The following is a 9,736-nucleotide window of genomic DNA, read 5'->3' on the forward strand; positions in this document are numbered from 1 at the left end:
AAAAGCTCTCATGCTGTGAGGTGTGGAAAAGACCAGCAGCAGTCATGTACGTGTTTCGCTCTGCAAAGAGCATCCCAAGGTCAATAGGATGCCAAGCTCTGTCCCCTGAGTGAGCATTGGTGTTGAGGTACATGTGAACATGAGCCTGTGCAAAGAAAGTGCATAGCTCCAGCCCTGGGAAACAGTTTCACTGGACCTTCCCAGCACAGGCTGATCCTGCAGGCAAAGCACCAAAAAGAAAGGGACACAATGAAAGCACATCAAATAATAAATGGTACAGAAAATGTGCATGAAGGTGCATAAAGTCTTATTTAATTAAGATAATTTAATTAAGATAAAGGTGTCATATTAAAAATGAAGTAATTGCTTTTTCACACAGCACATAAGCCAGTTTACAGAACTCATTGCCACCCTGCAGAACTGAACCAGATTTAGCAGAATTCAGAACAGAATTAGGAGCAGAAGTGAAGTGCAGGAACATCCACTGGTAAAGTGGTAAATAGTTTTCAGCAGTGGTCTGTAATTATAAGTGGTCTTGTATTCGTGTATAGTCTTTCTGTAGTGAGGGTTGGACAGAAAAATTAAGTCAACTATCTTTAAGACAGAGGGGTTTTTTAATATAGTACTGAAACTTTGTGGAATTCTGGAAATGGTGGCAAACACCTAGCTCATAGAGAATATTATACCCAATCTATAAGCATTAAACCAATTTAGGGAATGCCCTTGAGAGAACAATACCATTGAAGAATTCTGCAAATAAAGCTGTGGGGTTTTTTTAATTTGAGCCCAGTAAGTGGGCAGGTAAGAATACCTGTACAGGTGAGAACAAAGATTGATAGTTTCTCTCTGAAACTGGTTTAACTGATACAAACACTCCATAGAGAGGGCTTTATGCCCTTCACATGTTCCAAGGTGCATTCCTCGTCTTAGCTGTAGATCTCTCACTTTATAGCAGAAAGGGCTCCTAAAGCCTTGGGGTTTTGCCAAGGGCGCTTTCACCACAGAAGTGTGAAGGAACTGTATTTGAGCACAGCTGCAGAGGTCTGGGTTGCACGGCAGCCCTTGAAGGCATGGGCCTCTCTGGGTGATTCTGGGGTGGGAGAAGAGATGATGCCCCAGCCCAGCCCATGCCTGGCAGGGTGTGAGGCTTCCCCCCTTCTGCTGTCTCAGGTCTGCACCATGAAACCTCATCCTCTAGATTTTTGAGGTGACTTCTAGACAAGCTTCATGGTTCCACCCCTCTTAAGCACATCTTATTGATTTTCTTTATAAGCTTGTTTTGAAAAAATTCTTTTGCATGACTTGAAACAACCACCAAAACCACAGTGGTTTTGTGCAACTAAACCAACCAACTCAAAGCCAAGTTGAAAGGAGCTGTAGCAAAATAATACCTATGGGCAGCTGGGAGGTCTCATTGCCTGGTTCGGATATGTTGCTTTTAGATTCATCTTTGTTCTGATGCCTGGGAAGTTTTATCTCTTTCTAGAAAAGCCCCCTTCTACTTCATGAATATCTTTTTAGCTAGTTGAAAGTGTTCCCATGTTGGTTTAGGTGAAATCAGCTGATATGCAAATAACTGTATATGCCCTGTACAAATTTAGACTCTGCTTTCTGGCCTACAGATGTCCCAAACCACTGTTTAACTATTTCAGTTTTTCCTTATGGATTACAAAAACTCTACAGCTCTTGCTATGACAAAAAAAAAACACCAAAAAAAACCCCAACCACCCCAACATAATTTCTTCTGCACTGTTGCATATGGAGGTTTTTTTAAGCATATAATAGATATCCACGTGATTTAAGTGAAGCTGCCTATTTTTAACACAATATGAAATGTATCTCTATATAAATACATTCCATGTGGCACTTTGTGGTAGTGTCTTGAAAATATTGTAATAATTAGTGGGGAGTACAATAGAAAACCTCTTAGTTCTGTGCTGCTATCCTCTCATTCCTCAGTACCACAGATGAAACAGAATGGCTCACATCTGCAGTATTATGTAGGGGTTTGTTTGATATACAGTACTGCATTATACACATATTCAAAACTGTAATAACACTAAAGCGTGAAATAGCTTACTCCTGAAAATATTCATGGCAGAATGTAGATGCAGCCTCTTGCTCCTGAGCCAACATATACGTCTGGATCAATGACCAGAACTGGCAGCGGTCTGCTGGAAGGAATCCATTACCAGGCTCTGCCACGCCACACTTTTGTGCAGAGAAGCTGAACAGTGGGATAGGAGCAATCAAAATACGTATATAATAAATCACCAGCAAAATTTTTCTATGTTCAGTTTCCATAACATTTTCTCTCCGGCGTCACCTTCTATTAGAACTAACTTTTTTTTTATATAGCAGAACAATGATAAGGAAAATGTTTTGCTGGAGCCTAGGCCTTTTCCACTGTGCCACTGCCCTTGGAATCAATTTCTTTATTCTTAGTCTGACCTTGGTATCCATTTTCCTCAGTATTCAACTCAGCTGTAAAATCTTGAACTTCTTTAGACCTTCCCCCATCCTCCAGATACCCAGTGCAAGGAAAGCAGAGACTGAACGGCTTTTGCAAAGAAAAATTGTAACTAGACAAACAGAACCTGAATGCACTCAATCTAACATGTGCCTCATTTACACAAAACACCATTAGCCCAATCCTGTTACCCCAGAGTACAGCAGAGGCAACTTAGCTTGCATGTCTGAATAGGGTACTTTAGATAATATTGTGTGTCTTCAGACATGCAAGAACTATTTCCATAATATATAAGGAAAAATGTTGTATTTAATCCATCACCAGTGGGTTCACAGAGCGTAAGGACTGGATTTCTTTTTTCACATTCTTACATTGCTGCCTGCATTAATATTAGGCTGGAATTGAAGTGAAAATGAAGTGCCAATTTCAGCATACAAGCTAGGGAAGACAAGCGACAAATAAAACAGAAAAGAAACTATCTTACCAGCCAAAGAAATAAAAATACATTTAAAATTAATAATCTGCACTGCAGAAGCTCTCGCTATCTCTCTCTTCTCCATGTGAGCCGCACTGGAAAGCCATCAGTGAGGAGCAGCCTGCTGCACCTCAGGGCACTGGTCATTGGCAGAGGAGAGTGAGGAGGGCTAGGGTGGGCTGCTGTGGGGTGGCCAACATGCCGCATCAGAGGGGTGCACAGCAAATGAATGGTAGCCAGCAAAGCATCCACAGCCCATGAGCCGGACACTGAACTCTTTCACCAGAGGGTTTTCACCCTGAAAATGATGTGGCTTCCAGCACAGCCATGCATGCCAGGAGCTGAGCAAAGTGAGAAAAAAGCAATTAGTCATGGAAGAGGTCCAGGGAAGGTGCTGGGTGTCCCTTGCCAAGTCTGCTGTCACTGCAGATTTGCCAGAAAATGCCTCAAGCAGTTCAGTCCCAACAGAAGTCATCTAAGAAGGGCTGTGAGACTGTGATGAGGGCACTTGTTGGCTTACCAGAAAGGTCTCATGATCACGATGTACCAGCGTGGGATGCTCTACTACCGTGCTAGCCTTCAGTTTTCCTCCTGGGCAGGTTTCTGTTGATGTGCATCCCATGAGTGAGGGGCAGTTGCAGAAGGCACATCAGGACCCTGTCTGGAAAGATGAGTAAGTGAGGTCTGGTTGTAGGACTGAAAAGCTTCTTGTGCATGTGTTTGGGTCTCGGCAATAATGGCACACACTTTTGTCCCTGAATGCCTCTTTCTTTCCACAGCTCCAAGTCACGGCTGGATGGCCTCCACCTACATGGAGATGTCTTCTCTGACTCTGGAGAAACTGTGGGGGGAAAAGGAGCAAGCCTATAGAGGTGTTACCAACAGTATTAGCATGAGACTTTGAAATAAAAGAAATATCCCTGGTGTGACAGGGAGTGCAGCTGTACTGGTGATGTAGAGAAGACCCATGCCTTGCCAGGGCTTGTGGATGTTTCTGCAGGATGTTTCATTCTTGTTGCCACAAGCTGTTAAATTGTGCTTTAGCTAACAACTAAGACAAACTTTGCAGAGGGGATGCTTTCACTTACAAGCTGCTCTTGCCCATGCTGCCGGGCAACGAGGATGCTGCTAAGGCAACCCTGGCCCCTCAGGGAATGCTCTGTGCCCTGGGGATGAGGTTGCTTTCCTCAGAGAGGACATTGGTTTTGGGGCCAGGGGCAAAGTGTGGTCACCTCATGGCTGTCCTCTGCTCCCCACGGCTCCCTATGTCCCACTGCCATTCCCATCCAAAGAGTGAATCAATAACCAAGAAACAAACCAGAAATAGGGTCCAGAGGGGTCCTGGCATTTGAATGTCACCACAAGCACACAGCACAGGAGAGTAAAGGTTTCGTTCCGTCCCTGTGTTTACTGCTGTCTGTGCATTGACTTGTTTCCTGACGCATGAGCCATGACTTGAAAGGAATTCAGGCTCCAGCAAATTTTGCATTGCACTTCAATGTGGCCTCTGGGATTGAATAAGGGCAAATCTATTACAGTGTTGCCATGACGACCCTGGCACAGCCGCGATAAGGAGTGCTGATGCTGGCCCGCACAGGGCGGTGACACAGGCAGCACAGCTGGACGCAGGGACACCCTGAGGCATGCAGCACCCCCACACCCCACCTCACCCATGCCTGGCAAAGACACCCATCGGACATGGCTGTGCCAGGTGGATGGGACAGCAGAAGACACCAAGTTCTCTCCCTGGGTCCAGCAAAATTAGTCCTTAATTTATTTTGGGGGAAATCAGGCTCCTGCAGTAAAAGTGAGAAGGGTGTCCTTCATCCCAGTTGGTATAGGCAGTGTGAATCCCAGTGTCTGGCTCTTTAGGGATCAGTGATGAGCCTGTAAGGACAGCCTGCACTTACTAAGGAGGGTGATTACAGTGATGGATTTCAATCATTAAAATGATTTTATAACAAAGAAACAAAGGAAGCTGATATTTCTTCTCCTTCTGGTGAGCAATCTCAGCTTTGCAGGTATTGATTCTTCTTGCTTGGATGGACTTTATTTATTTTCTACCATGGACATGAATGTTTAGTTTTGCTAAATTCTATTTTAGCCTTTTTGCCTTCATCTTTTTCCCTTCTGAATGGTCAGCAATGGAAGTTCATATTTCCCTGGTTTGCTCAAGCAATGACGGTACAGTTTGTCGTGAGCTGCACTGATGATAATAGTTTGATTCAAAGCATCTCAGCTTCAGCATACAGTAACTAAGCCCAGGATTGAAAAGCACTAAGAATGGAAGACTAAAACCTGCCTCCGACACTTGATAAGATTATTATTATAGAGCACAAAAAGCTTTTGCTTTCTTTTCTGCTGTTTTGCAGACCTCATAAGGCCTCACTCAGATTTCTGCATAGTTAATTTGTCAGTTTATAAATTACCACATTACGTTAACACTGAATGCTTCAAAACACAAATATATGCACAGAGGGCTTGAATATTTGAAGTGTTTTAGTACTATAGGGAAATAATTTTGTTGTCAAGCTGTGGCAGATATAGAAGTGCTAGGGGATACATGACCATTTCATCAGGACGGTGTCGATGATGGCCTATGAACATCCAAGGGGGGAAATCATCTTTTATCACTATTGTGTACCATGCAGGTCCAGATGGAGGATAAAACATGCATGAGTTGCCCGCAGCTCTGAAAATAATTATACTCATTTGCCAGAAATGTAGAAAGTGCATCCAACCAAGTTACCACCCATCATAGTGACACTCCGTTTGCATACTGATGAAGTTTAAAGCCAGAGACAATGGTGTTGGTGTCAATAGCAGAGGGGGCTGGGAATCACCAGTGCTATAGGATTAATAGCACCATCATTTTATATTATGCAGCATTTCACTTATGCTGCATATCAAAAAACTCCTAGTGCTGATCCTCACCTAGCTGTTTACAGGATTGCTTTGGTTTGAGACCCCAAATGTTACAAGAGATTCTGGGACGTGGCGAATGAAGACTAATCCACCCCACATGAAGGGCTTCTCAACAATTACGTGCGATGCGGTGTGAATGTATACACAGATCTATGTGTGCATGTGTGTATGGCAGGGGAGTTGCACATACTATGCACACTTGCAGTCTCTCTCTTCCTCTCCAGAAGACTGCACTGGAATATGAGTGGAAGATAATATGCACATGCTAGGCTCTGGTGCCACTGCAGAGTAATTGATGAATGGGTTTTTAAAGTGTAGAATGAGAATGAATACAAGTAGGACCCAGGAGAATAATTCTTTATATTGCAATCAGCACTGCTTGTATGCAGTTGGTTCAATAGTAGAAATCAGCAATAAAGAATACAGACTTTGTTATTTAATCCTTACCAACTGAAAAAGAAAATTCTTCCACGTTTAGATACGTTATTTTAAAAATGAATTATTTTAGGTCATTATTGAGTTTTAAGTGTCCATCAAGTAAAATAACCAATCAATGCTATCATAAAGTGAGATGATTTTCACAATTTCTTTAAATAATTAATTCAAGTTATATATACATATATAGACACTATGATGTATGCATAATATGCATATATGCCATTTTGGCTATTCCAGTACTCCTTGCATTCCTTAAAATATTCATGGTAAAGTACTGTCTCAATATGCTTTCACATATGTGCTTGTTACCACATTGCTAGTTAAAGTATGCCTTCAAAAATAAAACATAATAAAACCTGAAGTAGTTATTTTATTCATTGATTTATATAGGACCTTTCCTATTCTAATGAAGAACCTTAAGTACAGCTGAAAATATGTTGGCAAATATAAAGAAAAGAATATTAACATCGCACGTACCCAAGTGTGGGCAGAAGAACATCTTGCTTATCTATAAAATGACTACTCTATAGTGTACTGCAAGCTAGAGGACACATCTAATAAAAATGGGTAAAGTAGTTATGTTTCATAAAAACATAGTTTAGGCTTCCAGTTTTATTTTATTTCTAGTAAAACTAGTACAGAATCACTGTAATGACATAAGGACCCAAGATGATCTCTGATGTAATTCCATAGATCATTTGTGTGACACCAGCAATGAATCAGGCTCATGTGTTTTATCGTTTGATAAAATCTCAACAGTTTGATACTTTATACTTTCAAGGCTTTAAAAAATATCTTTGGAAGAAAAATGGGTAATGGAGTAATGAAAGTGTGCTTGCTCATCACTAGCAGATTGATATGAATCTAAGTATACCACTAGGCAAAATTAATTCTTGTCTTATGTAAACAAAAAAGAGCAAAGAAACTATGGACTTTGTGGTCTTAGTGCTTGTGGGCCTGTTTCCTTTTCCTGGTTACAGATTTCACTACGTGATAATGCCGTTTTTGCAAAGCCCAGCTGTCATCAGAGGCTGCAGGACAATGTACACTAATGCTGACATTAGTGTACACTGTCTTATTAACATGCACTGTATGCTAGTGTGGTGGGTTGGCCCTGGCTGGACACCACATGCCCACCAAAGCCACTCTATCACTCCTCTCCTCAACCAGACAGGGGAGACAAAATATAATGAAAGGCTCATGGGTCGAGATAAAGACAGGGCAATCACTCACCAATTACTGTCACAGGGAAAATAGACTCAACCTGTGGAAATTAGTTAAATTTATTACCAATCAAATCAGAGTAGGATAATGAGAAATAAAATTAAATCTTTAAAAAACACCTTTCTCCACCCCTGCTTTCTTCTCAGGTTTAACTTCACTCCCTCTTTCTCTACCTCCTCCCTGCAAGTGACACAGGGGGACGGGGGGAATGGGGGTTGTGGTCATTTTGTCACCCTTTGCCACTCCTTCCTCCTCAGGGGGAGGACTCCTCACACTCTTCCCCTGCTCCAGAGGGGGGTCCCTCTCACAGGAGACAGTTCTCCATGAACTTCTCCAGCATAAGTCCTTCCCATGGACTGTAGTTCTTCATGAGCTGCTCCAGCGTGGGTCCCTTCCACGGGCTGCAGTCCTTCAGGAACAGACTGCTCCAGCGTGGGTCCCCTATGGGGTCACAAGTCCTGTCAGCAAACCTGCTCCAGTGTGGGCTTCTCTCTCCACAGGTCCTGCCAGGAGCCTCCTCCACCATGGGCTTCCCACAGGGTCACAGCCTCCTTCAGGCATCCACCTGCTCTGAGTGGGGTCCTCCAGGGGCTGCAGGTGGAGATCTGCTCCCCCGTGGACCTCCATGGGCTCAAGACAGACTTGGCAGCAAAAAAAAAAAAAACAAACCTCACCTCAAACATAACACATGACTTTACACAGTATTTCTGCAGCGATAATAAGGAAAGTACTCACATGGGTAGCTAAACATAAGGGCAAAGGCAGAGGTAGTTGAAGCCAGGTTTCATAAGGGGGCCTTCTGAAGCATAAGGGATGCACAAGTCTCATCCCTGGAGGTTTTCTTCTAGCCTCAGAGGCCTGGCTGTCAGGCCATCTTGCCAGTCATCAGCTTGTTCCTAACCTCCTTTACTTGAGAAAAGCCTTTGTGGAGTTGCCAAAAGGACAAGCTCATTTACCTTCTGGCTGGCTTGGGTATTTCTGTGTGGGAAGCAGTACCTCCAAGGGGCTCTGAAATGCACTGGTGGGACCCACTCCTGCATCATGCCCTGGGCCAGGTGAAGTAGAAGTCTGTAGATGCCTTGATTCTGGCCAGTTGCTGAACAATACCTGCCACTACCTAGAAAGGAAACCTCAGAAAAATTCCCAAGTGTCAGAAGGGATCAGTTAAAAACTGCATCATGAAATTCCTGGATGTGGCAAGGACAACTGGAGGTGATTTAAACAGGACTTTCCCCTGTCTCTGCAAGCTGTAACCACCAAGGGGGCAGAGATCAGAAAGTAGCTTTATTTCTGGCAATCAGTATGCTGATTATTACACAAAATATTGTTAATTGACATCGTTATTGTCACTGTTACCTTTATTATATGTTTGGTTAGGATGTTGTTAACCATTGTCAGTGTTAATATTGTTTTATTTGTTATTTGTAGTGTTATTGCTCATTTACCTTTGTTTAAATCTGGGATAGAAGTTTCTAGGCCCAGATGACACATACGCTTTAGGATAAAGGGGCGTGGAAAGCGATTTTCCTGCTGCATATGCTGACCCCAACTTCGGCAGAGCAGAGCAACAGACTGCGTGGACTACCAGAGCCACAAACACCCAGTGGTATATTACCAGAATCACGGAAAAATAATGGATAATATGTTAGTAATAATTTCAATTCACTTTATAGCCTTAGCCTTGATAATCATTTTCTTATTTGTTCTTATAATACATCTTTTTTGTCCCTGTGAATGTCAATCATGTAAACTGCCGTTGTGTTCTTCTACTGATTCCTTGCAACCTTAAAATCGGTTTGTAGAATGTTTTGGTTTTGTAGAGTTAGTTAATTTTGAGCATGACATGTTTGTTAGAGATGTTGTTAGCTATATGCTTGTTAACTGAAGATATTCGTATTTGTTAAATATATTGTTAGTTACATGTTTATTAACAGAAAATTTATATATCTGTTAAAGATGTTATTAGTTATATGTTAGTCAGAAATATCGTTAGTTGTCATGCTGCACGCTATTTCTGTCCTTTCTTTCTCTCTCTTTATATCTCTATCCTTTGCACCACCACGAGGACAGCAATGTCAAGCCATGTGGCAGTGTGAGAGACTGTATTGCCTTGACATTGCTGCTGCACCACTACCACTACCTGGCCTCAACATCCTGTCCCGTGAAGGAGTACGCTCTGAAGGAGATGAATTGTCCCCGAAGAA

Source organism: Strix aluco, chromosome Z (genome assembly GCF_031877795.1).
Source record: "Strix aluco isolate bStrAlu1 chromosome Z, bStrAlu1.hap1, whole genome shotgun sequence".
NCBI classification, from domain to species: Eukaryota; Metazoa; Chordata; class Aves; order Strigiformes; family Strigidae; genus Strix; species Strix aluco.